Source organism: Dendrobates tinctorius, unplaced genomic scaffold (assembly GCF_039654945.1).
Source record: "Dendrobates tinctorius isolate UK_male_01 unplaced genomic scaffold, ASM3965494v1 ptg000155l, whole genome shotgun sequence".
In the NCBI taxonomy this organism is placed as follows: domain Eukaryota; kingdom Metazoa; phylum Chordata; class Amphibia; order Anura; family Dendrobatidae; genus Dendrobates; species Dendrobates tinctorius.
Genome location: NW_027361822.1, coordinates 20230054 through 20257310, shown reverse-complemented (window position 1 = coordinate 20257310; position 27257 = coordinate 20230054). Strand labels below are relative to the sequence as shown.

Here is a 27257-nt window from a genome sequence, read left to right as displayed (position 1 = left end):
CACAAAAGAGAATGAAGCAAAAAGCAAAACATTGATCATTTCACACAAAACTCCAAAAATGGGCCGGACAAAAGTATTGGCACCCTCAGCCTAATACTTGGTTGCACAACCTTTAGCCAAAATAACTGCGACCAACCGCTTCTGGTAACCATCAATGAGTTTCTTACAATGCTCTGCTGGAATTTTAGACCATTCTTCTTTGGTAAACTACACCAGGTCCTTGATATTTGAAGGGTGCCTTCTCCAAACTGCCATTTTTAGATCTCTCCACAGGTGTTCTATGGGATTCAGGTCTGGACTCATTGCTGGCCACCTTAGAAGTCTCCAGTGCTTTCTCTCAAACCATTTTCTAGTGCTTTTTGAAGTGTGTTTTGGGTTATTGTCCTGCTGGAAGACCCATGACCTCTGAGGTAGACCCAGCTTTCTCACACTGGGCCCTAAATTATGCTGCGAAATTTGTTGGTAGTCTTCTGACTTCATAATGCCATGCACACGGTCAAGCAGTCCAGTGCCAGAGGCAGCAAAGCAACCCCAAAACATCAGGGAACCTCCGCCATGTTTGACTGTAGGGACCGTGTACTTTTCTTTGAATGCCTCTTTTTTCTCCTGTAAACTCTATGTTGATGCTTTTGCCCTAAAAGCTCTACTTTTGTCTCATCTGACCAGAGAACATTCTTCCAAAATGTTTTAGGCTTTTTCAGGTAAGTTTTGGCAAACTCCAGCCTGGCTTTTTTATGTCTCGGGGTAAGAAGTGGAGTCTTACTGGGTCTCCTACCATACAGTCCCTTTTCATTCAGATGCCGACGGATAGTACGGGTCGACACCATTGTACCCTCGGACTGCAGGGCAGCTTGAACTTGTTTGGATGTTAGTGGAGGTTCTTTATCCAACATCCGCACAATCTTGCGTTGAAATCTCTTGTCAATTTTTCTTTTCCGGCCACATCTAGGGAGGTTAGCCACAGTGCCATGGGCTTTAAACTTCTTGATGACACTGCGCACGGTAGACACAGGAACATTCAGATCTTTGGAGATGGACTTGTAGCCTTGAGATTGCTCATGCTTCCTCACAATTTGGTTTCTCAAGTCCTCAGACAATTCTTTGGTCTTCTTTCTTTTCTCCGTGCTCAATGTGGTACACACAAGGACACAGGACAGAGGTTGAGTCAACTTTAATCCATGTCAACTGGCTGCAAGTGTGATTTAGTTATTGCCAACACCTGTTAGGTGCCACAGGTAAGTTATAGATGCTGTTAATTACACAAATTAGAGAAGCATCACATGATTTTTCGAACAGTGCCAATACTTTTGTCCACCCTCTTTTTTATGTTTGGTGTGGAATTATATCCAATTTGGCTTTAGGACAATTCTTTTTGTGTTTTTTCATTTAAGACAAATTAAATGAAGATAATAATACCAAAGAATTTGTGTTTGCAATCATTTTCAGGAAGAAACTGAGTATTATCTGACAGAATTGCAGGGGTGTCAATACTTTTGGCCATGACTGTATATATATATATATATATATATATATATATATATATATTATATATTTTTTTTTTTACAAAGTCTCTGGTAAAGTACTGTAGGGAAGATATGTGTCATTATGCTTAATGCCGTCAGTGATATAAAGCCAGAGTATTTTCCTCCAGCACTCTAAAGTGTTGTGAGTAGTGTTGAGCGATACCATCCGATATTGTGAAATATCGGATTGGATTGGATCGGACCGATACCCAAAAAGTATCGGATATCGCCGATTCCGATACCGGAAATCAATGCAAGTCAATGGGACAGAAATATCGGAATTAAAATAAACCCTTTCTTTCCTTGTAGGTTAATTCTACATGAAGAGAAACAGCTAAGAATAATGTAGAGTGTATTGGGGAGGTGGAGGAGACATTAAAGGCATAGAGGTTTAGCCCAATCAAATGGAATAGCAGGGATAATTTTTTTTTTTCTAAGACGTTCGGCGTTACAAAGATATTGACTATGTTAACCTTTGTTATATTTTGTCACATATGTATGTTTCACTACTTCCATGCTCTTCACCTTCTTTTTAACTCTCCCACACTTTCTGCTTCATGATCCTCAGCAGCAGCAGCATCGTTTTCATCAACTTCTTCTTCACCTTATTCATCTTCTTCTTCTTCACCTTCTTCCAATTATTCTTTTTTTTTACATTCTTCATATTCTTCTTATTCAACCATTATTCTTCTTCATATTCTACTTCTTCATCTTCTTCCTATTCTTCTTCTTCATCACATTCTTATTTGTGACAGGCATTCTTGTAGTTGTTATCTATAAAAGTTTGAAGATCACATCTTCCGTTCTGCCTGTCACAAAAGATTTACAACAGGATTTGTTGGCGTTCAGTTTGGCCTGCAGCAGCAGGCATTTTCCAGGGGCACCACGAGGAGGAACGGACTCACCCCCATACACTGCTTAGTCTTCTTCTGCTTATAATTTAGATAATATCTTTTGCTCTGATTTTTAGTCTTATGCTTAATGTTCTTCTGATTTTTGTTCTTCTGCTTCTTGGTCTTCTGTCTCTTGTTGTCCTGTATCTTGGTGGTTGTCTTCATGTTCTTTGTCCTCTTGGTCATCTTCTTCAGGGTCATCTTTTTGGTCTTCTTTGGGGTGGTCTTCAGGGTGGTCGTCAGGGAGATCCAGAGTGATTACCAAAAACCATTTCATAAAGCTTGAACATGGAAATGTAGTAGAAGGTACAAGAAGGCTGAGGAACTGCTGAGAACCAACTGATGGTACTGGAACCCGGATGGGTAGCAGAAGGAACAAGAGCCAATGGCACTACTGAGGACCAGCTGATGTTACTGGAACCCGGTTACTAAGTAGGAGGTACCTGTGCTAGAAAGCACTACCAAGGACCAGCAGACGTTGCTGGAACTCGGATACCGAGATGGAGGCACCTAAGCCAAAGGCACTGCCGAGAACCAGCTGACGGTACTGGAACCCGGAGGGGCAGCAGAAGGAACAAGAGCCAATTGCACTGCCGAGAACCAGCTGACGGTGCTGGAACCCGGATGGGTAGCAAAAAGTACCCCTGAAAAAGAACATTGCAAGGCCGCAAGCCGGCCACAGTTACCGAAACCCACAGTCCTACAGGGGGTGCTTGTCCTATTGGCACTACGGAAACAGCCTTTATTGCTAGATCCCGCAGCCCACATAGGAAGCACCTAAACTGCAGGCACCATAGAGTCGGCTAACCCGACCGTAACACGACAGGACAACGTATTGGTGCCAAAGTGACATTGACACTTCACGGAAACAGCTGGCGTGCTGGAACCAGACTGGGCAGGAGGGAGTACCCATGCCAAAGACACTGCCGAGAGCCAGCTGAAAATGCTGGAAACCGGAGGGGCAGCAGAATGAACAAGAGCCAATGGCACTACCGAGGACCAGCTGACGGTACAGGAACCCGGTTACTAAGCAGGAGGTACCTGTGCTAGAAAGCACTACCAAGGACCAGCAGACGTTGCTGGAACTCGGATACCGAGATGGAGGCACCTAAGCCAAAGGCACTGCTGAGAACCAGCTGACGGTGCTGGAACCCGGAGGGGCAGCAGAAGGAACAAGAGCCCATGGCACTACCGAGGATCAGCTGACGGTGCTGGAACCCGGTTACTAAGCAGGAGGTACCTGTGCTAGAAAGCACTACCAAAGACCAGCAGACGTTGCTGGAACTCGGATACCGAGATGGAGGCACCTAAGCCAAAGGCACTGCCGAGAACCAGCTGACGGTGCTGTAACCCGGAGGGGCAGCAGAAGGAACAAGATCCAATGGCACTGCCGAGAACCAGCTGACGGTGCTGGAACCCGGATGGGTAGCAGAAAGTACCCCTGAAAAACAACGTTGCAAGGCAGCGAGCCGGCTGCAGTTACCGAAACCCACAGTCCTACAGGGGATGCTTGTCCTATTGGCACTATGGAAACAGCCTTTATTGCCAGATCCCGCAGCCCACATAGGAAGCACCTAAACTGCAGGCACCATAGGGTCGGCTAACCCGACCGCAACACGACAGGAAAACGCATTGGTGCCAAAGTGACGTTGACACTTCCCGGAAACAACTGGTGTGCTGGAACCAGGCTGGGCAGGAGGGAGTACCCGTACCAAAGACACTGCCGGGAACCAGCTGATGGTGCTGGAAACTGGAGGGGCAGCAGAATGAACAAGAGCCAATGGCACTATCGAGGACCAACTGACGGTACTGGAACCCGGTTACTAAGCCGGAGGTACCTGTGCTAGACAGCACTACCAAGGACCAGCCGACGTTGCTGGAACTCGGATACCGAGATGAAGGCACCTAAGCCAATGGCACTGCCGAGAACCAGCTGATGGTGCTGGAACCCAGAGGGGCAACAGAAGGAACAAGAGCCAATGGCACTGCCGAGAACCATCTGACGGTGCTGGATCCCGGATACCGAGATGAAGGCACCTAAGCCAAAGGCACTGCCGAGAACCAGCTGACGGTGCTCGTACTCGGATACCGAGATGAAGGCACCTAAGCCAAAGGCACTGCCGAGAACCAGCTGATGGTACTGGAACCCGGATAGGTAGCAGAAGGTACCCATGAAAAACAAAGTTGCAAGGCCGCGAGCCGGCCGCAGTTACCGAAACCCAACAGTCCTACAGGGGGTGCTTGTCCTATTGGCACTACGGAACCAGCCTTTATTGCCAGATCCCACAGCCCACACAGGAAGCACCTAAACTGCAGGCACCATAGAATCGGCTAACCCGACCGCAACATGACAGGACAAAGTTTTGGAGGCAAAGTGACGTTGACACTACCCGGAAATAGCTGGCATGCTGGAATCAGACTGGGCAGGAGGGAGTACCTGTGCCAAAGACACTGCCGAGAACCAGCTGACGGTGCTGGAACCTAGATGGGTAGCAGAAGCTACAAGAGCTAATGTAACTACCGAGGACCAGCTGACGGTGCTGGAACCCGGAGGGGAAGCAGAAGGAACAAGAGCCAATGGCACTACCGAGGACCAGCTGACGGTGCTGGAACACGGTTACTAAGCAGGAGGTACCTGTGCCAGAAAGCACTACCAAGGACCAGCAGACGTTGCTGGAACTCGGATACCAAGATGGAGGCACCTAAGCCAAAGGCACTGCCGAGAACCAGCTGACGGTACTGGAACCCGGATGGGTAGCAGAAGGTACCCATGAAAAACAAAGTTGCAAGGCCGCGAGCCGGCCACAGTTACCGAAACCCAACAGACCTACAGGGGGTGCTTGTCCTATTGGCACTATGGAACCAGCCTTTATTGCCAGATCCCGCAGCCCACATAGGAAGCCCCTAAACTGCAGGCACCATAGAATCGGCTAACCCGACCGCAACATGACAGGACAAAGTTTTGGAGGCAAAGTGACGTTGACACTACCCGGAAATAGCTGGCATGCTGGAATCAGACTGGGCAGGAGGGAGTACCTGTGCCAAAGACACTGCCGAGAACCAGCTGACGGTGCTGGAACCTAGATGGGTAGCAGAAGCTACAAGAGCTAATGTAACTACCGAGGACCAGCTGACGGTGCTGGAACCCGGAGGGGAAGCAGAAGGAACAAGAGCCAATGGCACTACCGAGGACCAGCTGACGGTGCTGGAACACGGTTACTAAGCAGGAGGTACCTGTGCCAGAAAGCACTACCAAGGACCAGCAGACGTTGCTGGAACTCGGATACCAAGATGGAGGCACCTAAGCCAAAGGCACTGCCGAGAACCAGCTGACGGTACTGGAACCCGGATGGGTAGCAGAAGGTACCCATGAAAAACAAAGTTGCAAGGCCGCGAGCCGGCCACAGTTACCGAAACCCAACAGACCTACAGGGGGTGCTTGTCCTATTGGCACTATGGAACCAGCCTTTATTGCCAGATCCCGCAGCCCACATAGGAAGCCCCTAAACTGCAGGCACCATAGAGTTGGCTAACCCGACCACAACACGACAGGACAAAGTTTTGGAGGCAAAGTGACATTGACACTACCCGGAAACAGCTGGCGTGCTGGAACCAGGCTGGGCAGGAGGGAGTACCCGTGCCAAAGACACTGCCGGGAACCAGCTGGCGGTGCTGGAACCCAGGGTAAATACTACAAACAGAGTGGAGACAGAGGCCTAATTGGAGCAAGTTTAAAATCTGTAGTTGTGTGAGTGTGGACAGAGCAGGAGAAATTGCCGGACACACAGCTGGGGAGCAGCTGACGTTACTGAACCCCACTAACACAGGAGCTAGTGTTTTTCTCTGTGCAGACGGCACTTCTGAGCAGCAACTGGTGGTGCTGGAGCCTAGGGTCAATCATGGAGTAGGCTGAGGCCTATTTGGAGCAAGTTTAATATCTGATGCTGGGATGAATGTGGAGGGAGCAGGAGATGTTGCCGCACACACAGCAGGGGAGCAGCTGGCGTTACTGAACCCCACTAACACAGGAGCTAGTATTTCTCTCTGTGCAGATGGCACTTCTGAGTAGCAACTGGCTGTGTTGGAGCCCAGGGTCAATCATGGAGTAGGCTGAGGCCTATTTGGAGCAAGTTTAATATCTGATGTTGTGTGAATGTGGAGGGAGCAGGAGACATTGCCAGACACACAGCAGGGGAGCAGCTGACATTACTGAACCCCACTAACACAGGAACTAGTGTTTTTCTCTGTGCAGACAGCACTTCTGAGCAACAACTGGCGGTGTTGGAGCACAGGGTCAATCATGGTGTAGGCTGAGGCCTATTTGGAGCAAGTTTAATATCTGATGTTGGGATGAATGTGGAGGGAGCAGGAGATGTTGCCGTACACACACCAGGGGAGCACCTGGCGTTACTGAACCCCACTAACACAGGAGCTAGTGTTTTTCTCTGTGCAGACGGCACTTCTGAGCAGCAACTGGCGGTGTTGGAGCCCAGGGTCAATCATGGAGTAGGTTGAGGCCTATTTGGAGCAAGTTTAATATCTGATGTTGTGTGAATGTGGAGGGAGCAGGAGACATTGCCGGACACACAGCAGGGGAGCAGCTGACGTTACTGAACCCCACTAACACAGGAGCTAGTGTTTTTCTCTGTGCAGACGGCACTTCTGAGCAGCAACTGGCGGTGCTGGAGCCCAGGGTCAATCATGGAGTAGGCTGAGGCCTATTTGGAGCAAGTTTAATATCTGATGTTGTGTGAATGTGGTGGGAGCAGGAGACATTGCCGGACACACAGCAGGGGAGCAGCTGACGTTACTGAACCCCACTAACACAGAAGCTAGTGTTTTTCTCTGTGCACACGGCACTTCTGAGCAACAACTGGCGGTGTTGGAGCACAGGGTGAATCATGGTGTAGGCTGAGGCCTATTTGGAGCAAGTTTAATATCTGATGTTGGGATGAATGTGGAGGGAGCAGGAGATGTTGCCGTACACACAGCAGGGGAGCAGCTGGCGTTACTGAACCCCACTAACACAGGAGCTAGTGTTTTTCTCTGTGCAGGCGGCACTTCTGAGCAGCAACTGGCGGTGTTGGAGCCCAGGGTCAATCATGGAGTAGGCTGAGGCCTATTTGAAGCAAGTTTAATATCTGATGTTGTGTGAATGTGGAGGGAGCAGGAGACATTGCCGGACACACAGCAGGGGAGCAGCTGAAGTTACTGAACCCCATTAACACAGGAGCTAGTGTTTTTCTCTGTGCAGACGGCACTTCTGAGCAGCAACTGGCGGTGTTGGAGCCCAGGGTCAATCATGGAGTAGGCTGAGGCCTATTTGGAGCAAGTTTAATATCTGATGTTGGGATGAATGTGGAGGGAGCAGGAGATGTTGCCGTACACACAGAAGGGGAGCAGCTGGCGTTACTGAACCCCACTAACACAGGAGCTAGTGTTTTTCTCTGTGCAGACGACACTTCTGAGCAACAACTGGCGGTGTTGGAGCACAGGGATTACAGTTCAGGTGGTAGAAACTTTAACACAACAGGAGACCTGGATACTGTTGCCAACCAATTATTTAATCTGGAAGAGGGCTGTCAAATTCTGGTGAGATCCAGGCCTTGTTCATTTTCAGAAAAGTAAGCTGGTCAACGTTATCGGAGGATAGTCGCATGCGACGGTCTGTTAGTACACCACCTGCGGCACTAAAGACGCGTTCCGATAATACCCTAGCAGCAGGGCAAGCCAGCACCTCCAATGCATACTGGCTAAGCTCTGGCCATGTATCCAGCTTAGAGACCCAAAACTTGAAGGGGGAAGAGCCGTTTGGGAGTACACTGAGAGGGCAAGACATGTAGTCTGTCACCATTTGACGGAAATGTTGCCTCCTGCTGACTGGAGCCGTGTTGTGAGTTCATTCTCTGGTTCACCAGTTGTGAGTTCTCCTTCCAGATTCCCTCTGGTGGTAACAGGAGGTAGTGAGGCTGATTTGATCGGTGGAGATCTGCCACCTAAGAATGATGACGAGGATTGGACCTCAGGAGTCTCAGATTGGATTTAAGACAGCCCTACGCCCTATTCAGTTGCTGTTGATTCCTACTGGCTTGTCAGCTCTTGGTTTTCAGCTCTGTTCCAGTCATCTAAAGCTAAGTTTTTCTGCTAATGTTCACACTTGATTTTGTTGATCTATTCAGTTTTTTGTGTGGTCAGCCAGCCCCGGCTGGGGGCTGTGCTGAATTTCCACTCTTATTTATCAGTATTTTGCCAATTTGCTTTTTGTCCCTTACTAGTTTGGTCTCTTTTTGCTCTGTCTCAGAATATTTCAGAGTGCTGATATAGTGGGAGAAGTCTAGTGACTTCAGGGTTAATTTTGCTATCAGAAGTGTTGGACATTATTTTTGTAGGGTTTTTTGCAGGTTGTAGACATTGTCTTTCCTTTTCTTTCTAGTTAGTTTGGGCCCCATCGTTTTCTCAGCCTATTTTCCTGCCTGTTTGTGCCTTCATCTTGTTTCACCATCAATACATGTGTGGGGGCTATCTATTCCTTTGGGGTCTGCTCTGGGGAAGTTAGTCTTCCCCTTTTCATGCTTCAGCCTTATTTAGTCCTCCGGCTGTGACGAAGCGTCTAGGAACATCGTAGGTACGCTCCACGGCTGCTGCTAGTTGTGTGGTAGGATCAGGGATCTGCAATCTGCATAGTTACCAACCTCTCTGGTTTTCTGTGACTTAGCTTGTTTTGCTTTTTTCTCCTCGGTGACCCATTCATTACAGAATCACCAGCCATACCGCAGATTCTAGGGTACTCAAAAGCAGGAAAAAGTTGTTAAAAAAAAAGTGTCAGAATTTTTTTTTTATATATATATTTTTTCCTCTTTTTCTCTGGGGGCGTAGGAGGATTTTTTTTTTCCTAATGGAGATTAAGCAATTGTCTGATCATGTGGAGCAGCTTGCTGCTGAAGTGCAGGGAATTTCCACCTACCTCATTCAGTCACATGCTGCTGAACCTAAGATCCCTACTCCTGATGTGTTTTCTGGGGATCGCTCTAAATTTCTGAATTTTAAGAATAATTGTTAATTATTTCTGGCCTTGAAGCCTAACTCATCGGGGAGCTCTGTGCAGCAGGTTAAAATTGTCATCTCCTTGCTACGCAGCGATCCCAAGGATTGGGCTTTTTCTCTGACACCTGAAAATCCTATTTTGACTAATGTGGATGCATTTTTTCAAGCCTTGGGGTTGTTGTATGATGAACCTAATGCTGTTGATCAAGCTGAGAGAACCCTGTTGGCATTAAACCAGGGTCAGGATTCTGCAGAGTTATACTGTCAAAAATTCTGAAAGTGGGCGGTCCTTACTACAAGGGTTTAGCAGAGACCATAAAAGATGTTATGGTGGGATTTCCTGCTCCCTCTGGTCTGGATGATTCTATGTCATTAGCCATTCAAGTTGATCGGCATTTACGTGAGCGTAAAACTACACGGGAGGCGATGTGACCAAAGATGTAAAGCGATAGTATAACAAACTTTTTGGAGCTATTACAATGCAGGAAGGTAACCTACAATGCAATAGATGAGGCTCCAAAAAATAGGCGAATACTAATCTGGCTGGGGCTTCAGGGCACAAGCCAGAAAAAGGCTGCTCTATCTACTCTGATATAGTGTTTGCAACCAATCTAGCTGGATACGGATGGAAGCACACTAATAGGAGAAATTCAGGAAAAATAAGCAGTACTACAGCAAAAAAGGACAATGTATGAGGCGGTGACGCATGCTGAGCGGACTACAACCAGAGGTGGCTGCAGAACACACTACAGCGTGAGCTGGACTCACACACAGAGACCTCATAGACAGCCGTGAACACTACAGTGCAGAGAAATGTGCACTAGCACTGAAAGGCTGCAGAAAGGCTCCACTATCTACTCCTATATAGTGTTTGCAACCAATGTAGATGGATACGGATGGATGCACACTAATAGGAGAAATAATTAAAAATGAGCAGCTATAAAAAAAAAAAATATATGTATGAGGCAGTGACGCACGCTGAGCGGTCTACAATCAGAGGTGGCTGCAGAACACACTACACAGCGTGAGCTGCACTCACACACACAGACCTTGCAGACAGCTGTGAACAGCGCTGCAAGGCAAAAGAAAGCTTCACACAGGGGTTGCTACAGTAGCCTGGGTAAAGCACTATATAGCAAATCGCTATCTCTAACTGTTCCTCAGAGTCAGAAGAGCAGGGTCCTGTCCCTAACTGAATTCACAGCAGAGTGAACCTAAAATGGCGGCGGCGGCTTTTATAGTGCATCATGACATTATTTCAGCAGCCAATCACAGCCATGCCATTAGTTAACATGCCTACATGCCTAACAGGATGTGCCCACACTTCTTAGGATTCCTCATTGGCTAAATCAAATCAAACTGGCTCATAGCATTATGGGAACTTCCGATTCCGGTATTCGATATGCTAAAAGTATCGGAACTCAGTATCGGAATTCCGATACCGCGAATATCGGCCGATACCCGATATTTGCAGTATCGGAATGCTCAACACTAGTTGTGAGGCTTAAGCTAAAGTTGCATAAGAGGGATGGTTCTATGTGGGCACCCATAGAGTGGGTGGGTGGATGTCCACCTTATCACCACCTGCAGAGGCGGTGTCACTGTGTGCTGACAGGACCTGTGTGATATCACAGTCATGTGATCAGTCACATGGGTGAAGAGTCACAAGGTCTGGGCTTAAATAGCTGGACTCCAGAGGCATTCTGGGTGCTGAGTGTCTGGAGATGAGAACACTCCAGAGAAATGGTTTTGTGCTGTAGTTTATGCCTGAACCGTGGGTTGTGCTGACCCCGCTACTGCATGGACTGTACCTAGAGCTACCGTTTTGTTTTACTTTGCAGTTTTGCCCAGAGGGCCGTGTTTATTTTGTACTTAACCCTTAGTTTATGCCATATTTAATAAACCAAGTGCATCCTTGAAGCCGCAGTGTTCCTGTGTCTACCTCCGTGTGCAGCTGAGTGAGCCGATCTACCACAATATATACAGTGAGGAAAATAAGTATTTGACACACTGGCCATTTTGCAAGTTTTCCCACCTACAAAGGTCTGTAATTTTTATCGTAGGTACACTTAAACAGTGAGAGACAGAATCTAAAAATAATAAACAGAAAATCACATTGTATGAGTTTTAAATAATTAAATTGCATTATATTGCAAGAAATAAGTTTTTGCTCACCTATCAAAACATCAAGAATTCTGGCTCTCGCAAAACTGTTAGTTTTTCTTTAAGAAGCTCTCCTACTCTGCCCTCATTACCTGTATTAATTGTACATGTTTGAACTCGTTACCTATATAAAGGACACATGTCCATACACTAAATCAATCACACTCCAAACTCTCCACTATGGCCAAGACCAAAGAGATGTATAAGGACACCAGGGACAAAATTGTAGACCTGGGCTACCAGCTGCCAGGTTGGGATGGGCTATAGGACAATGGGCAAGCAGCCTGGTGAGAAGGCAAAAACTGTTGGGGCAATTATTAGAAAATGGAAAAAAAACACAAGATGACTGTCGATCTTCCTCGGTCTGGGGCTCCATGCAAGATCTTGCCTCTTGGGGAAAGGATGATTCTGAAAAAGGTCAGGAATCAGCCCAGAACTACACAAGAGGAGTTGGTCAATGACCCGGATTAAAATTCTGCAGTGCACGCAGGGTCCCCCTCCTCATGCCAGCACTCGTCCAGGCCCATTTGAAGGTCGCCAGTGACCATCTGGATGATCCAGAGGAGGCATGCGAGAAGGTCGTGGTCAGATGACATGTTAGGACTCGAACCTGAGCTATTCAATTCGCTGGACAGTTCCGTGATAGCCCAAATACTTGTACCTATGTTGTTTCTGATTGTCTCACCATGATTGAACACCCTATTTAAACCTGGCATTGCACTCCCTTCCTTGTGAGATTATTGAACTACCAGCCTCTAGTCAAGCTTTCTTTCACCTGTTCTTCATCTAAGATTACATTGCAGCTTCCGTGTGCTGACCCTTTGGCTATTCCTGACCTCACCACGTGCTGCTCCTTTAAACTACATTACTGCTCCTGTGTACCGACTCCTTGGCTATCCCTGATTACGTTACCTGCCGATGCTGCCACTAGGGATTGCAATACCACTATTCCAACCCAGGTCAGTCCATAACAAGATGAAAGAAAACCTCAGCACTCACGTGTTGATTATTGCTTGATTGTTTGATTGCTCCATTAAATAAAACAATAATCAACTCGTGAGTGCTAGGGTTTTCTTTTGTTTGCTGCTACAGTATTTTCCTATGTGCACCGCAACTGGACAGAGTGCTGACAATTTGTACTACATGTGGTCAGATGAGACTAAAATAGAACTTTTTGTTATCAACTCCACTCACCATGTTTGGAGGAAGAAGAAGGAGGAGCACAACTCCAAGAACATCTTCCCAACTGTGAGGCATGGTGGGGGAAACATCATATTTTGGGAATGCTTTTCGGCAAACGGGACAGGAAGAATGCATCCAATTGAAGGAAGGATAGATATGGTCATGTATTGGGAGACTTTTGCCAACAACCTCCTTCCCACAGTAAGAGCACTGAAGATGGGTCGTGGCTTGGCATTCCAGCATGACAATCACACACCAAGGGCAACTAAGGAGTGTCTCCGTAAGAAGCATTTCAAGGCGCTGGAGTGGCCAAGTCAGTCTCCAGACCTGAACCCAATAGAAAATCTTTGGAGGGAGCTGAAACTCAAGGTTGCCCAGCAACAGCCCTGAAACCTGAAAGATCTGGAGAAGATCTGTATGGAGAAGTGGGTGAAAATCCCTGCTTTAGTGTCAGCAAACTTAGTCAAGAACTACAGGAAATGCCTGACCTCTGTAGTTGCAAACAAAGATTTCTGTACTAAATATTAAGTTCTGTTTTTCTAGTGTATCAAATACTTATTTTGTGCAATAAAATGCAAATAAATTATATAAATATCGTACAATGTATATCAACAAAAAGTCCGAAAAATTAATAGGGCACTTCAACCATAGGTATACAACTAATCCCCCATGAAAATGAAGGGCACAAGAAGAGATCCCACAATAATAATCAATTTAAAAGGTATATATTTTATTAGAGAAAAATCTAAAAACAGAATAAACCAAAAGCAAGATAGCCATGACAGGGGACACCTGACCAATTAATTACAATAGGCTATAACATCATGCAATGTGGTACAATACATCTAATAAAAATACACACAAACAAAACAGGGATCCTGAATTTAAATTCATAGACAATGCAGGGCTCCTAAATAGAATAATCCCGTAGCGCGGTGGCTATAATAACAATTGATCCCACAGATGTGCTACATAATTTATGTGTACCATACATATGTTGCCATAGCTCTATGAGTGCTAACAGGCCTCACACATAAGCCATTACAAATAAATAGGCCCCATTACTGTAGACCATGAGGTCAGTCCGTAAGTATATCAAATTAATAGGTATTAAGTGCAAGAAAGGAGCTAAACATTATATCTACCTGTAGCACTGGGTCTCCGGGTGTCCCCTCACCCCGACGCGCATTTCGCCGCCAGCTTCTTCCGGGGGCATATCTGGGATGAGGGGTAACCGTGTTTTTATATGTCAAATGGCCAATCATAAAACAGGAAATGTGAAAGGGGTGGAGTCTGTCAGTATGATTGGCGCATTGTGCGCCCGCCCGCCTCCCCTGTATTCACTTCCTGCCGACGCTCAATGACACGCAAGCCAGAGGGCTGATGTCAGTGTATGAGCGTCATAGGAAGCAATGGAGATGCGAGAGGATGCATATGCGCACTACCGTCAGATCGCCCCTGAATAAAAAAAAGGATTCTGAGAACGAATGGCTCTGTGCTGGTCATAATGAAAATAATACATACAGCTGCGGGGCATCAAAGTTAACCAAAACCCATCGGAAATACATACAGTACATTTCTTATGAACATACAGGAAACAACAAATATATTTTGTAAGGAAAATATTAATACAGTTGTGGCCAAAAGTATTGACACCCCTGCAATTCTGTCAGATAATACTCAGTTTCTTCTTGAAAATGATTGCAAACACAAATTCTTTGGTATTATCTTCATTTAATTTGTCTTAAATGAAAAAACACAAAAGAGAATGAAGCAAAAAGCAAACATTGATCATTTCACACAAAACTCCAAAAATGGGCCAGACAAAAGTATTGGCACCCTCAGCCTAATACTTGGTTGCACAACCTTTAGCCAAAATAACTGCGACCAACCGCTTCCGGTAACCATCAATGAGTTTCTTACAATGCTCTGCTGGAATTTTAGACCATTCTTCTTTGGCAAACTGCTCCAGGTCCCTGATATTTGAAGGGTACCTTCTCCAAACTGCCATTTTTAGATCTCTTCACAGGTGTTCTATGGGATTCAGGTCTGGACTCATTGCTGGCCACCTTAGAAGTCTCCGGTGCGCTCTCTCAAACAATTTTCTAGTGCTTTTTGAAGTGTGTTTTGGGTCATTGTCCTGCTGAAGACCTATGACCTCTGAGGGAGACCCAGCTTTCTCACACTGGGCTGTTGTGAGTTCATTTTCCCCTTCACCGTTGAGGTCTGATGAACTCCCTCTTCTGGTGAAGGAGGGTAGTGAGGCTGATTACCAGGCACCTGGGCAGGATGATGATGACTGGGTGACGGGAGTTACTGACTGGATATAAGGCAACCGACGCACTTCTGCCTTGCTGGTGATCTCTCTGAGGGATTCTAGGAGACCAGTCTGATACCTGCTCCTCAAAAGCTAAGTTTTCTGCTCTACTTTTTGCATTTGTGTTTTGGTTTTGTTTTGCATTGTTTTCCTTGATTTCTGCCATTCCCTGCTGGGGTGAGCTGAATTCCTTTTTGCGCTGTCTTCAGAAAATACCTGAGTGCTGATATAGTCTTTTTGAGGCCTAGCGTCTTCAGGGCTTTTTTTCCCTATCAGCTGTTGGCTCTTGTTTTGATATGGTTTTGGCGGATTACAGACAGCAGCTTTTCTATCCTGTCCTATCTAGTTAGCTTTGGCCCCATCATTTGCTCAGCCTATCTTTCTATCTGTGTGAGTGTTTTTTCATCTTGTTTCACCGTCATTATATGTTGGGGGCTGCCTATTGCTTTGGGGTCTGCTCTGGGGCAGTTTAGATTTCCCTTTGTGTCTTTAGGCTATGTAGTTCTCCGGCTGTGATCGAGGGGTCTAGGGCACCGTAGGAACCCCCCACGGCTACTGCTAGTTGTTGTTGATAGGTTCAGGGGTCTGCAATCCGATAGCTGCCAACTTCTCTGGTTTTCTGGACTTAGCTAGTATTTCTGTTTTTGCCTCCTACAGTGACTCATTCATAACAGAATCACCAGCCATACCGCAGATCCTAGGGTACTCAATAGCAGGAAGAATTGTAAAAAAAAAAAAAAAAAAAAAAAAAAAAAAAAAAAGTGTGTATATTTTTTCCTCTATATCTCTGAGGCCGTAGGGGGAATTTTTTTCTCTCAATGGAGATAAAGCAATTGTCTGATCGTGTGGAGCAGCTCGCTGCGGAAGTGCGGGGAATTTCCGCCTACCTTGCTCATTCACATGATGCTGAACCAAAGATCCCTACTCCTGATTGGTCTAAATTTTTGAATTTCAAAATTAATTGTAAATTATTTTTTGCCTTGAAGCCTAACTCGTCAGGGAGCTCCGCGCAGCAGGTTAAAATTGTCATCTCTTTGCTGCGTGGCGATCCCCAGGATTGGGCGTTTTCTTTGAAACCAGATGATCCTATTCTGACTAATGTGAACGCATTTTTTCAAGCCTTGGGGTTGTTGTATGACGAACCTAATGCTATTGATCAAGCTGAAAAGACCCTGTTGGCATTGAGCCAGGGTCGAGATTCTGCAGAGTTGTACTGTAAAAAATTCCGAAAGTGGGCGGTCCTTACTACCTGGAATGATAATGCCTTGGCAGCTCTCTTTCGGAAGGGTTTGTCAGGAGCCGTAAAAGATACTATTGTGGGATTTCCTGTTCCCTCTGGTCTTGACGATTCTATGTCATTAGCCATTCAGGTTGATCGGCATTTACGTGAACGCAGGACTGCACGAGAGGTGTTGCCACCTGTTGAACAAATGTCTGAACCTATGCAATGTGATAGAGTTTTGTCCAGGGAGCAACGTCAGGAGTTCAGAAGGCGTAATAAGCTGTGTTTTTTTTGTGGAGATGCCTCGCATATTATTTCTGTCTGTCCTAAACGAGAGAAACATTTTGCACACACGTTTTCTGTGGGTGGTGTTCAACCTAAGTTTCTTCTGGCAATTACTCTGATCTGCTCCCTGTCCACATTTTCCGCCAAGGCTTTTGTGGATTCGGGAGCAGCCCTGAACCTAATGGACTTGGATTTTGCTAAACGTTGTGGATTTCCTATGACACCTCTGCGGACGCCTATCCCTTTGAGGGGGATTGATGCTACTCCTTTGGCGAAAAATAAACCTCAGTTTTGGACCCAGGTGGTAATGCGGGTCGCCCCAGACCATCAAGAAAATTGCAGATTTTTGGTGTTGCATAATTTGCATGATACCATTGTTCTGGGGTTTCCCTGGTTGCAAATTCATAATCCAGTTTTGGATTGGAAATCTGTGTCTGTGGTGAGTTGGGGTTGTCGGTGTGCCCTTAGTGAGGCTCTGTTTTTTTCCACCTCTCCTCAGTCGCATGGTGATGCCTTTTGGGCTCACTAATGCCCCTTCTGTCTTCCAGTGCTTCATGAACGATATTTTCCGAGACTTTGTGGATAAATTTTTGATTATCTATCTGGATGATATTTTGATCTTCTCCAAAGATTGGGATTCTCATGTGGAACATGTTCAGACTGTGTTCTGGATCTTGAGGGAGAATTCCCTGTATGTCAAAGGATCGAAATGCCTTTTTGGGGTACAGAGGATTTATTTTTTGGGATTTATTTTGTCTCCGTCAACTATTGAAATGGACCCGACCAAGGTACAGGCCATTTATGATTGGGTTCAGCCTACTTCTTTGAAGGCCCTCCAGAAGTTTTTGGGTTTTGCTAATTTTTATCGGAAATTTATAGCAAAATTTTCTAGTATTGCCAAGCCATTGACTGATCTGACTAAGAAGGGTGCTGATGTGTTGAATTGGTCTCCGGAGGCTGTTTCTTCCTTTCAGGAGCTGAAGCGAAGATTCACTTCTGCCCCGGTTTTGCGGCAACCTGATGTCTCACTCCCGTTCCAGGTAGAGGTGGATGCTTCTGAGATTGGTGCAGGAGTTGTTTTGTCCCAAAAGGATCCTGTAACATCTAAAATGAATCCCTGTGCTTTCTTTTCCCGAAAGTTCTCCCCATCTGAACGTAACTATGATGTGGGGAATCGGGAACTGTTAGCCATGAAATGGGCATTTGAGGAGTGGAGACATTGGTTGGAGGGAGCTAAACATCAAGTCGTGGTCCTCACTGACCACAAGAATTTGATTTACCTGGAGTCGGCCAAACGCTTGAACCCTAGACAGGCTAGGTGGGCCTTGTTTTTTACACGTTTTGATTTTGTGGTCTCTTTTCTTCCTGGCACTAAGAATGTCAAGGCTGACGCTCTCTCTAGGAGCTTCTTTGCTGATTCTCCTGTGGTGACCAAGCCTGCTACCATCTTAGGCGAAGGGGTTGTTCTTTCTGCCATCTCGCCCGATTTGAGACGTGCTCTGGAAGAGTTCCAGGAGGACAAACCTGAGCGTTGTCCCAGTGGAAAGTTGTATGTTCCTGACCAGTGGAAGAAGAGAGTGATGTCTGAAGTTCATTGCTCTGCATTGGCTGGTCATCCAGGTATTTTTGGTACTAGAGATCTGGCGAGTCGGTCTTTTTGGTGGCCCGCCTTGTCTCGTGATGTCAGGAATTTTGTGCAATCCTGTGGGACTTGCTCCCGGTCTAAACCTTGTTCTCGCTCTAGTGGGTTGTTGATGCCTTTGCCGGTTCCCAGGAGGCCATGGACCCATATTTCAATGGATTTCATCTCTGATATGCCTGTCTCTCAAAAAATGACTTATTTGGGTGATTTGTGATAGGTTCTCTAAGATGGTTCATCTTGTACCACTCCCTAAGTTGCCATCTTCCTCTGAGTTGGTGCCCCTGTTTTTTCAACAGGTGGTTCGCTTGCACGGGATTCCTGAGAACATTGTATCTGACAGAGGAGTTCAGTTTGTGTCTAGATTTTGGAGGACTTTCTGTTCCAAGCTGGGAATTCAGTTGTCCTTCTCCTCTGCTTTTCACCCTCAGACCAATGGGCAGACAGAGAGAACAAACCAGACCTTGGAGTCGTATTTGAGATGTTTTATTTCCGCTGATCAGGATGATTGGGTTTCATTTCTGCCCTTGGCCGAATTTGCTTTAAATAATAGAGCTAGTTCTGCCACTTTGATGTCACCTTTTTTTTGTAACTTTGGGTTTCATCCTCGATTTTCTTCAGGGCAGGGGGAGTCTTCTGCCTGCCCTGGTGTTGACACTGTGGTGGAGAGAATGCACCAGATCTGGGACCAAGTGGTGGATAAATTATCTCTCTCCCAGGAAAAGGCCCAGCAGTTTTCCAACCGACATAGGACCATTGGTTCCCAGTTTAAGGTTGGTGATATGGTTTGGTTATCATCAAAAAATATCGCTATGAAGGTGGCTTCTCCTAAGTTTAAGCCTAGATTTATTGGACCTTACAAGATTTTGGAGATTATTAGTCCGGTCTCTTTTCGTTCGGCTCTTCCTGTTACATTTAAAATCCATAATGTGTTTCATAAGTCCTTGTTGAAGAGGTTTGTTGAACCAGTAGTTCCTGTGGTGGCACCTCCGGACCCTGTGTTGGTTGAAGGTAACATGGAGTATGAGGTGGAGAAGATACTGGATTCCCGTCTGGCTAGACGGAGACTCCAGTATTTGGTTAAGTGGAAGGGTTATGGTCAGGAGGATAATTCCTGGGTCTCTGCCTCTGATATTCATGCCAAAAGATTGGTGCGTGCCTTTCATCGGGCTCACCCTGATTGCCCTGGTGGCGTGGATGAGGGTTCGGTGACCCCTCCTCAAGGGGGAGGTACTGTTGGGAGTTCATTTTCCCCTTCACCGTTGAGGTCTGATGAACTCCCTCTTCTGGTGAAGGAGGGTAGTGAGGCTGATTACCAGGCACCTGGGCAGGATGATGATGACTGGGTGACGGGAGTTACTGACTGGATATAAGGCAGCCGACGCCCTTCTGCCTTGCTGGTGATCTCTCTGAGGGTTTCTAGGAGACCAGTCTGATTCCTGCTCCTCAAAAGCTAAGTTTTCTGCTCTACTTTTTGCATTTGTGTTTTGGTTTTGTTTTGCATTGTTTTCCTTGATTTCTGCCATTCCCTGCTGGGGTGATCTGAATTCCTTTTTGCTCTGTCTTCAGAAAATACCTGAGTGCTGATATAGTCTTTTTGAGGCCTAGCGTCTTCAGGGCTTTTTTTCCCTATCAGCTGTTGGCTCTTGTTTTGATAGGGTTTTGGCGGATTACAGACAGCAGCTTTTCTATCCTGTCCTATCTAGTTAGCTTTGGCCCCATCATTTGCTCAACCTATCTTTCTATCTGTGTGAGTGTTTTTTCATCTTGCTTCATCTTGCTTCACCGTCATTATATGCTGGGGGCTGCCTATTGCTTTGGGGTCTGCTCTGGGGCAGTTTAGATTTCCCTTTCTGTCTTTAGGCTATGTAGTTCTCCGGCTGTGATTGAGGGGTCTAGGGCACCGTAGGAACCCCCCACGGCTAATGCTAGTTGTTGTTGATAGGTTCAGGGGTCTGCAATCCAATAGCTGCCAACTTCTCTGGTTTTCTGGACTTAGCTAGTATTTCAGTTTTTGCCTCCTACGGTGACTCATTCATAACACTGGGCCCTACATTATGCTGCAAAATTTGTTGGTAGTCTTCTGACTTCATAATGCCATGCACACGGTCAAGCAGTCCAGTGCCAGAGGCAGCAAAGCAACCTCAAAACATCAGGGAACCTCCGCCATGTTTGACTGTAGGGACCGTGTTCTTTTCTTTGAATGCCTCTTTTTTTCTCCTGTAAACTCTATGTTGATGCCTTTGCCCAAAAAGCTCTACTTTTGTCTCATCTGACCAGAGAACATTCTTCCAAAACGTTTTAGGCTTTTTCAGGTAAGTTTTGACAAACTCCAGCCTGGCTTTTTTATGTCTCGGGGTAAGAATTGGGGTCTTCCTGGGTCTCCTACCATACAGTCCCTTTTCATTCAGACGCCGACGGATAGTACGGGTTGACACTGTTGTTCCCTCGGACTGCAGGGCAGCTTGAACTTGTTTAGATGTTAGTCGAGGTTCTTTATCCAACATCCGCACAATCTTGCGTTGAAATCTCTTGTCAATTTTTCTTTTCCGTCCACATCTAGGGAAGTTAGCCACAGTGCCATCGGCTTTAAACTTCTTGATGACACTGCGCACGGTAGACACAGGAACATTCAGGTTTTTGGAGATGGACTTGTAGCCTTGAGATTGCTCATGCTTCCTCACAATTTGGTTTCTCAAGTCCTCAGACAGTTCTTTGGTCTTCTTTCTTTTCTCCATGCTCAATGTGGTACACCCAAGGACACAGGACAGAGGTTGAGTCAACTTTAATCCATGTCAACTGGCTGCAAGTGTGATTTAGTTATTGCCAACACCTGTTAGGTGCCACAGGTAAGTTACAGATGCTGTTAATTACACAAATTAGAGAAGCATCACATGATTTTTCGAACAGTGCCAATACTTTTGTCCACCCTCTTTTTTATGTTTGGTGTGGAATTATATCCAATTTGGCTTTAGGACAATTCTTTTTGTGTTTTTTTCATTTAAGACAAATTAAATGAAGATAATAATACCAAAGAATTTGTGTTTGCAATCATTTTCAGGAAGAAACTGAGTATTATCTGACAGAATTGCAGGGGTGTCAATACTTTTGGCCACAACTGTATATGACAGTGCATTACAATATTATATTTAATAATACTACCATATAAAGGGAAACACCGTATCCCAAATATATAGTACTCCATTGTGGACATATATATCCATACAGGGTGAAATTTGATATATCTACCCAAAAGGGGAATAATACATAAAATACAAAAAATACAAACATTATTAATTGTGCAATATAAGCATAAATTAATTAAAATGTCAAAGGTAAGTCATTATATTATAGCAGTACAAATATGCTTAAAGTGACAAAGTGTATTATTAAAGTGACAGTGCTTGCTAGGAATATTTTGCAAACAAAAAATGCTATATCATTATACAAAACACATCCAAATTATTCATAAACGCATATAGAACACCCATGGGATGGAACAAATTCTTTATTCTGCCCCTTGCTCATACGTAGCTGCAGACCCCGATGTAAACTGCCAATATTATCGCTCAAAAAAACCTATATAGAAAAACTAAATAAGAAATGAAAACACTTAAAAACAAAACTAATTATACAATCCCCCCCATAAATAAAAAGGAATGCCTCTAAAGAAAGGATGAAAAACCCATATTCTCATTCAGACCAGCAGGACTAAGAGTACCTAGGCGGTAAATCCACCGACACTCCAATTGTGCTAATGCTTTACCTAGATTACCCTCCCCTAGGGCCCAAATCCCATTGATCGATGGCCTTGAAACGTAAACCCCGAGGGTTGCAATCATGGTATATCTTGAAGTGTCTGGGTATGCTTTTCAAAGATGTAATATCTTCAACCATGGCAGCTTTTTCAATGTCAAGTACATGTTCTCTTACCCTCAGGTTGAATTCTCTGGTGGTAAGCCCCACAGACACTTTTTCCATAGGGGCACTCGGCGTGATATATATATTACCCCTTTGGACGTACAGGTAAGATGTTTCCAAATATGGAATGTCCTAGATCCATCGGCATTTTTGAAGATTTTAGCTTTAGTAAGATTTAAACACGCCTTGCACAGGCCACAGGGAAAAACCCTAGATTAGACACTTTCTTGTTACGATTTGTGTTGGAAGTATCATAATGCCTGTGGACCAAAAGGTCCTTGAAGTTGGCTGAACGTCGGGCAACACATTGAGGTGCCGTTGGTAAAATTTGTTTTAAAATGGGGTCTGATAATAAAATATCCCAATGTCTATGGATAATTTCCCGCAAATTCTGCCATTGGCCATTAAATGTTGATAGAAAACGTACCTGTGCATTGTCCTCTTTTGTCTGTTTCCTTTTGCCACCGAATAGTAGCTTTTTATTTATGGGGGGGATTGTATAATTAGTTTTGTTTTTAAGTGTTTTCTAAGGCTACATTCTAACTTTTCATTTCTTATTTCGTTTTTCTATATAGGTTTTTTTGAGCGATAATATTGGCAGTTTACATCGGGGTCTGCAGCTACGTATGAGCAAGGGGCAGAATAAAGAATTTGCTCCATCCCATGGATGTTCTACATGTGTTTATGGATAATATGGATGTGTTTTGTATAATGATATAGCATTTTTTGTTTGCAAAATATTCCTAGCAAGCACTGTCACTTTAATAATACACTTTGTCACTTTAAGCATATTTGTACTGTTATAATATAATGACTTACCTTTGTCATTTTAATTAATTTATGCTTATATTGCACAATTAATAATGTTTGTATTTTTTGTATTTTATGTATTATAAATTACAATATCACCCCTTTTTCCCCTTTTGGGTAGATATATCAAATTTCACCCTGTATGGAGATATATATACATTCACGATGGAGTACTATATATTTGGGATGCGGTGTTTCCCTTTATATGGTAGTATTATTAAATATAAAATTGTAATGCACTGTTATATATTAATATTTTCCTTACAAAATATGTTTGTTGTTTCCTGTATGTTCATAATGAAATGTTCTGTATGTATTTTCAATGGGTTTTGGTTAACTTTGATGCCCCGCAACTGTATGTATTATCTTCATTATGACCGGAGAGCCATTCGCTCTCAGAATCCTTTTTTTTATTCAGGGGCGATCTGACGGTAGTGCGCATGCACATCGTCTCGCATCGCCATCGCTTCCGATGACGCTCATACACTGACACGCAGTCCTCTGGCTTGCGTGTCATTGAGCGTCGGCAGGAAGTGAATTCAGAGGAGCCGGGCGCACAATGTGCCGATCATACTGACAGACTCCACCCCTTTCACATTTCCTATTTTATGATTGGCCATTTGACATATAAAAACACGGTTACCCCTCATCCAGATACGCCCCCGGAAGAAGCTGGTGGCGAAACGCGCGTCGAGGTGGGGGGACACCCGGAGACCCAGTGCTACAGGTAGATATAATGTTTAGCTCCTTTCTTGCACTTAATACATATTAATTTGATATAATTACGGACTGACCTCATGGTCTACAGTAATGGGGCCCATTTATTTGTAATGGCTTATGTGTGAGGCCTCTTAGCACTCGTGGAGCTATGTCAACATATGTATGATACACATAAATTATGTAGCACACCTGTGGGATCAATTGTTATTATAGCCACCTCGCTAGGGGATTATTCTATTTAGGAGCCCTGCATTGTCTATGAATTTAAATTCAGGATCTCTGTTTCATTTGTGTGTATTTTTATTAGCTGTATTGTACCACACTGCATGACGTTACAGCCTATTGTAAGTAATTGGTCAGGTGTCCCCTGTCATGGCTATCTTGCTTTTGGTTTACTCTGTTGTATCGTACAATGTATGTAAACCTACTTCTCATTTCTGTCTCACAACCCTAAACAACTATTCAACACTTTCAATTCTCTCCGCCATCCCCCAGCACCGCCTCCCTCTCCTCTCATCTCAGCTGAAGACTTTGCCTCAGTCTTCAAGCAGAAGATTACTACTGCGCAGGAGTGGGCGGCACTATCTTAGGGGAGGACATTTTTTTTTCTTCTCTAGCAAGATGACGCCGTCGGCGCAAGTGCAGTAGCAGTTATTGGATCACCTCTATATACACCGATAGCTGCTACTGTGCAGGTGCGGTGGGTGCCATTTTAGAATGAATTTTTTTCATACTCCTCAGGAACACATCAAGCACAGTTATTAACTGCACGGTAAACATGCAATTAAGCTGCAGTACAGGTGCCACGTCTTGCGCCTGCCTGCAAAAGTTTTTTTTTTAAAGTATGTACATATATTGAAAGAAGAAGCGATCCAGCTGAGTGCTTTGGTGATTTATTGAATGCTGTTCAAACAACAGAACGTTATGATTAAGGGCGTCTAGCCAGAAACCTGTTAACAACGTTCTGTTGTTTGAACAGCATTCAATAAATCACCAAAGCACTCATCTGGATCGCTTCTTCTTTCATTATTGTTGTGCGGCCAGGGCAGGGCCGGATCCGAGTCTGAGGTGCGGTGAGGTCAGACGTGGGTGAGCTGGACTTCTATACAAATATGTACATATATTCATTACATAAAATAGGGCACAGTGACCTGTCATCTGTCTGCATTATGAATACCTAAGCAGAGCACCACATGAAGCCCCCACCTTCAGGTCAGCCCCAAAGCATGAGAATCTCATTAACTCAAAACTGAAAATAAAGGTTAAACATCAACCACAATCCCACAATTAGCCCTATCTTGGATCTCTTCATACCTAATAGACCTGAATTTCAGCATCTCCTAATCATACACCACCTCATCTTGTCAGTATTCACCAAGGTTAAGTTCTAGGACCCCTTCTCTTCTCCATTTACACCTTCGGCGTGGGACAGCTCATAGAGTCACATGGCTTTCAATATCATCTCTATGCTGATGACACACAGATTTACCTCTCTGGACCCGATGTCACCTCCTTACTAACCAGAATCTGTCCTGTATTTTATCCTTCTCCTCTGTCCGATCTCTACAACTTAACATGGATAAAACAGAATTAATCATATTTCCACCATAGCACTCAACCCCTTTAGCAGATCTATTAACCAAAGTAAGTGACTGCCCACTCTCCCCAGTCCCACAAGTTCACTACCTCGGGGTAACCCTTGACTCTGATCTCTCCTTCAAACCACATATCCAAACCCTTTCCACTTCTTGCCGAATCCAACTCAAAAAATATTTCCCAGATTCATACATTCCTTAACCAAGAATCTGCAAAAAACTCTCATTATGTCCCCTCTCCTGCTCTGTGGCCTCCCTAACACTCACTCACCTCCAACCTATACTAAACTCTGCTGACTATTCCCCGGCCTCTCCTCTCTGTCAATCCATTAACATTGTTCAGAGACTGCAGTTCAAAACCCTAACCATGACATACAAAGCCATCCACAACCTGTCTCCTCCCTACATGTCACCTCGTCTCCTGGTACTTACCTGCACGCAACCTCCGATCCTCACAAGATCTCCTTCTCTACTCCCCTCTTATCTCCTCTTCCCACAATCGCATACAAGATTTCTCCAGCACATCCCCCCTACTCTGGAACTGTGTACCCCAACATATCAGACTCTCACTTACCATGGAAACCTTCAAAAAGAACCTGAAAACCTACCTCTTCTGACAAGCCTACAACCAGCATTAACCACCGATCCACCAAACCGCTGCACGACCAGCTCTACCCTCGCCTACTGTATCCTCACCCATCCCTTGTAGATTGTGAGCCCTCGCGGGCAGGGTCCCCTCTCCTTCTGTACCAGTCCTGACTTGTATCGTTTAAGATTACTGTACTTGTTTTTATTATGTATATCCCTCCTGACAAGTGCCATGGAATAAATGGCGCTATAATTATTTATTTTTATTTCCAAGATCAACACATTTTAGAAGAAAATGACATTAACATAATTACAGTAGAAATTATAACTATTGTTTTTACATTTTTCCATTCCCTGTAATCACCCCAGAGAGAAAGCGTCATCTGTCCCCAAACCAGAGCGCCCTCCCCTGTATACATGAGCCCAGCCAGCGCTCTATTACTGTCCATATACACATGGCAGGGGGCGCTATCTCTGGGAATGGAGGGGTTACTGCCCCCTGTGCCCAGTAATGGGGAATCTCCAGCACCTACCTCCACCTTCCGAGCGGCACTCCACATATATGGCTGCTCTGTGCGCACAGGACCTTGGATGAGGTCACAGGAGGGGAGGAGTCAGGGGGGTCACATGATCAAGGGCCTCAGCAGGACTCTGCTGTGCTGGTTGTCATGGTGCTGGATGAGGGGAAGTTTCTGTGTGGGGTCAGGAGGAGTTTACAGTATGGATGTAGCAGAGCAGCGTGTGTACTGGGACATGTCTAGGAGTGCTACCTGGCAGCTACTTGCAGCCCACTCTGTCTCCACCATCAGTGAACAGCGGGTAGTCGCTTAGCTACGCCCCTTCTTAGGCAGGCACCGTCCTGTGGCACAGGAGGAAGCCCTGATGTCTGGACAAGCTGAAACTTGTGCTCCAGGAATGGAACCCATCCTGTCTGATCTGCCTCAGTACTATGGAGATCCAAAGCAGTGCCGTGGGTTCCTAGTGCAGTACATGCGGCACTATGAAGTTTTCAGTCAGTAATTTTCCTCTGATCGTGCCAAGGTGGGATTCCTGATGTCCTACCTAGCAGGAGATGCCCTAGCATGGCTCAACTTCCTATGGGAGAAAAGGGGCCCATATCACCTCGAACCTTAAGGTCTTCCTGGTGACCTTCTGTGCAGTCTTTGACAAGCTGAACCCAGAACCTTCTGGAAAAACTTCCCTTCCCAGCTTCCAGGAGCACATTAGACAGGTGACGCATGTTAGGAAACCATCACGTCTGGCGTTGTCCTATCAAATACCACCCATTCCCCAGCCTGTAGAGGCACCTACCTGTGCAGAATCCATGAAGGTCGACTGTTTGTTATTGCGGTACC

At 45.3% G+C, this 27257-nt stretch overlaps 1 protein-coding gene across 1 annotated transcript in view; it reads right to left on the bottom strand.

Annotated features, from left to right (window-relative positions):
• LOC141051061 (uncharacterized) overlaps positions 1-26473 on the bottom strand; it is a 51668-nt gene extending 25195 nt beyond the window's left edge. Inside the window, exon 1 of the mRNA XM_073547894.1 lies at positions 26436-26473. The gene's annotated coding sequence lies outside the window, so the exon portion shown is untranslated. The remainder of the gene's footprint in view (positions 1-26435) is intronic.
• Positions 26474-27257: the final 784 nt, after the last annotated feature.